Source organism: Dermacentor silvarum, chromosome 10, assembly GCF_013339745.2.
Source record: "Dermacentor silvarum isolate Dsil-2018 chromosome 10, BIME_Dsil_1.4, whole genome shotgun sequence".
NCBI classification, from domain to species: domain Eukaryota; kingdom Metazoa; phylum Arthropoda; class Arachnida; order Ixodida; family Ixodidae; genus Dermacentor; species Dermacentor silvarum.
The window spans coordinates 135,993,757-135,998,403 of NC_051163.1; the positions used below are offsets into that span (position 1 = coordinate 135,993,757).

At 48.2% G+C, this 4,647-nt stretch overlaps 1 pseudogene; it reads right to left on the reverse strand.

Annotated features, from left to right (window-relative positions):
• Positions 1-280: 280 nt before the first annotated feature.
• On the reverse strand, positions 281-3,889 carry LOC119466521 (uncharacterized; annotated as a pseudogene).
• Between the last annotated feature and the right edge of the window lie 758 nt (positions 3,890-4,647).

The following is a 4,647-nucleotide window of genomic DNA, read 5'->3' on the forward strand; positions in this document are numbered from 1 at the left end:
CACAATGTTTACACGCTCCACCACTCGCAAGGGTGGTTGCTTGTGCTTGTTGGTGCAACAATTTGCGTCTTGAAATCGCGAACTACCTGCGAGGACAAGAGAAAGAAGACGACGACTCAAAGCGGTCGCACTTTCCTTTACTGCAGCCTATCACCTAGCTTTGCAGCGGCCGCAGAAAAAAAGTATGTACGGCCTGACAAACATTTATTTCACGCACAAACATGAGTACTTCACATATTCAAAGAACACAAAGAACCTCATCTGACTGCTGCGTGATTTCTTACAGTAGACGTGCCGGTGTGTTCGCTATTGCCACTTTTTCGCTGCTTCACAGACGGCGGTTCACAGCCCGCGATTAGAAATGCATGCGTGTGATGACGAAAAAATTCAACACTTGGCACGCGAATGCTGCATTGTGCTGGTTACAGCCAAGTCGAGAAAGGTGGTGCTCCTCCTACTCTTCCAACACTTTCCAAAATATGTCCCCACAGAGACCCTCCTTGTCCAGACAAGCTGAAACTATCTTTTTTGCTATTTTCATAAATATCAACATCTTCTGTGTTGGATGCTTTAAGCTGCCTTGCTTGAAGCTCCTGTATTCAGTTATATAGCTGTCGGAAGCAAGCAACGGCGTGTCGGAGCTGATGTCCTCTATGGAGAGGTGGTTTGTTGCATGCTTGGTGAACTTGTGTATGGCGTAGCCACACAGGTAGTGTGCAACAGTGTCCTCCGCCTCACCCCTGTAATACGCGTGGTCGCTTGGCCCTTGCTCAGATGCATCAGCAGAAGCAGTGGTGATTTCAATCATTTTGGCTTCCACTACGTCGTGCAGGCGGAATTTCTCTTCTTGGTGGGCATCCTTTGTTCTCTCAAGTGTGTCAGTAACACTAATGAGCACAGAACATGGTGTGCCTTGCAAACTACCACGCAGAGCTGTCTTTAACAATGTGTAGAAGCTGAAGAGGCGGAATATTTGACTGAAGTTGACAACTGTCGGGTGAGATTGGTCACCGGCAAATGAGCGTGCCAGCCCGAAGTGTTGCTGAAGCAGATATATATGTTTTGGGTTCTACTGACATGTGCTAACAAAATGCACCAAGTAACAACAAGAACAACGGCACGCTTACCTCCAAGGGGTCCTGATTTAACTTTGCCGTAAGGACATATATAGTGGGCACCTTGAGCCAGCAAGTATTCAATTATGTCTATGGTAGACAGCAAACAGAGTCGTAAACACAGTCGCTTACCTCCAAGGGGTCCTGATTTAACTTTGCCGTAAGGACATATATAGTGGGCACCTTGAGCCAGCAAGTATTCAATTATGTCTATGGTAGACAGCAAACAGAGTCGTAAAGACTCTGTTTGCTGTGACACAAAAAGCTTCAGGTTCTTTTCGACTGAATTTCGCTCTGTCGTGTTGAGAATCTCTAACAAGGCTTTTAGGAGCTGAAAATATTAGTTTCATGATGTTGACATGCTGAACAAAGTGAGCGCTCAAGAACATTTAAGGCCCAATCAGGTGAATAGGGGTCCAGCAATCACCTGTATTTCTTTAGAGTGGCGTCTCACTCTTCTCGAGAGTAGCTTGATGTTCAAAGCATCAAAAAGGTCATTGACCATCCTGGTGGATGTTTTGGTGCCTTCAAAGTTTTCAATGCCTGGTACTTTGGCTTCTCTGTACAGCTTGGTGCCAACCGCTGTACTACGGCTGAACAGCTGTTAAGATTGTGTGTTGAGATTAATGAACACAAACAGCATGCAACGAGTTACACGCATAGGCTATAGTAGCAAAATACCTGGGTGGCAAGCCTGGCATTCATCTTCTGTAGATGATCAGGCGCAACACGGGCTCGCGTCAGTTTTGGCACGACTCGTAGGTTTTTTTCTTTTTCTGTATCAAACAGCGTGACGTAGTGATCAAAGTTGATCTGATGATCACCTGCGTGGAAATAAGAAAGTGAACGATTAAAATCTAATTCAAAATATTTGCACTTTTTTGTGTTTTTTTTAACAGTCCATAAGTATGCATCTTCAGGTGATTTCAGATGCATTTTATGATGTGTGGGACAACACAAATAAATTAGATCCTCTGAGAAAGCTCCCAAGGGTGCTCTATGTAATGGAATGCAGAGTCCAGCTTCCCCGATATACCTACCTGGGTCCACATTGAGCGGTTGTTCCCGACTCTGTCACTTATGACAGGAAACACTGAGGAATTGCTTTTGTGCAGTTCAAGTACAGCACTCAGCACGAGTTTAGAAAGGACCTGCCCAGGGGCTGCTCCTTTTGTCACGAAGCTTGCTATGGTCTGCACCCCGTCCTCGAATAGGTGTTTGTCTCAGGTGTTTGTCTCGGTGCACAAACATGAGGACTGGTTCATGATCAGCAAGTTGATCTGTGGGTGTGGATGCTACGTACCCGTAGTCGACAAACACGTCCATTTTGCAGGACACCTTGTTGAAGGCAACAGACTGCTTGAGCTTTATCTCATCCAGAAGTAGAACGCCATGCCTTCTGGTGTGGCTCTTGCCCTGAAAGTGCCTCTTAATGGTACTTAGCGCAACTTCATCGCACCGGTATTTGCATGGGATGTCACTGGTGATTTGACGCAAGCGGGCTTTAGTAGGCAGCGGCAACAGCTGCATGTCTGAAATCAGGGTATAAGCTTTTAGGCTAGAAATTGCAACAAGAGGCACGTCATCAGCCATTCGTCATCAGAATGCCTTCCGTTTTTCATCTTTGCTTTTACTGCCATCATGGCCGTTTTGAATGCCAGTTGCTGCTTTTCAGGAAGAACATGAAGCACACTTTCAATGTTAGCTTCAGTCACGTTACAAAGTTGTTGTTTTTTTTCAAAACAGCCAGCTCTTTGTTCAGCTTTTCTCTCTCTAGCGTCGCTCGGATAACTTTCTGAAGGACGTTTTTATGCATTTGCTCTTGGTTTTTGGTTTGCGCCCTTGGCAGTTCCATGTGCGCATCAAAAACAGTGTACCCAGTGTTTTGCATTCTGGGCAGGTGGCATTCAAGCTCAACTTAGTGCATGTTTTGCGTCGCCATGTCTCACCATATTTACTGGCTACCGACGAGGACGATATTTGTGGGTAAAGCTTGGTAGGAAAGCCGTGACATGACTTTAGCTTTTCCACGTGGCTGAACAGGCATGTTCGGTCACTGAATTCCTTAACCTCCAGATGCGAGCTTCCTGTGCAGACAGTTGATGGCGTTGATGGTACGAGCCGCCCATTTGCACTGACTGACAAACAAAGCTCACATGAGAACGTAACTGCCTTGTCGACTCGGATGATTGTGTTTTCTACTTCGAGTTTGTACAGGACGACAGTAGAACCAACGAGTTCAGTCGACCAGCCTTGCACCCGCCGTACCTCTTGCGCCATTGTCGATAGCTCTTTGAACAGGGACTGGGTGCTATCGATCGCGACGCTGCCTGACACAGAGCAACCTCTCCACAATGGAAGGTGTTCGGCGCTGTCTCTTCTTGTTCGGCGTCGTCCTGAACATTCCGACGCTTTGGTTGGAGAGGTCTCGCAGCAGGTGCTTGGCGTTTCTGCACAGGCTGTGACAGATATTGTAGACAGTTTGGAAACAAGCGAGGTAGGGCGTCATCCTTGAGGCCCCATTTGTCTCGTGGTATGACGACGACGTCACCGCCGATGTTGTGCACGAAGTTTTTCACAATGTCTTCTTCCTGAAAGTGAAGGTCGCACACAACACCAGAGCTCGTGAGCTCCCTGTCGCATCTTGGGATCGCGTGTTGCCCTTCTTGAAGCCGCGAGGCGTCGTTAGGTGGATTGGAAAAGTGCCTGTTCTCAGCTGCAGGCCTCGCAGAGTCGTGGCCGCTTTTGCAGTCGGTCACAAAGCAACGCGGCATTACTTCTCACTACACAGGCACAGCAGTCACCGACATCCTACGACTACGCACGGGAAATCAAAGCAAATGCGCATGATAACAACATCACCAGAACGCCGCGGTCCCCTTTTGCAACGTTAGCCGTGCAGTACGGCTCCTCCGTGGGCTCACCTCTCACCGAACCAGGCAAACCCAAAACCCCTTGATGTTGGAAAGTAGCAGCAGTCTTTTATCTACGCCGCTACGCCCTCGCCGCAGCCGTCAGCCTCCTTTTTTTCACTCCCCCTCTTTCGCGGAGCCAGCGCATCCGCCACGCTGAATGGCCGCGGCGCGCAATACTTCCCCGTCAGGTGACTCTGACGTCACAAAAACGGCGCGAAACTTTCTTTCGCGCGCTTTTAGATCACCGCGCCCGCCATGCGCCTTCCAAGCCGTGGTCACCCTGCCACTCCGAACGTGTGTTTCCTAAGGTGTTCCGTCTTTCCGTAGGAATCTCAGCTTCGTTCTCCTTGGAAATGCCTCGCTGCTGCGCGTTTCAATGCAGTGGTAGGTCAGAGAAAGGGCTAGCATTAGTTTCTTTTCCCCGAGGAGAACTGAATATCGTGCGACGGAGCAGTGGCTCTGTAACATCGTGAATAAGGATTTCACCTCTTCTAAGCACGTCGTTCTTTGCGAAGTAAATCTTACAGTTTTGCTTATATTTGTGGGTGAAGCTGCATGGAGATTTTATTGCTCTCTGCGTAGCCAGACTCTTCGATCAGCTCAATACGGAGCACCTA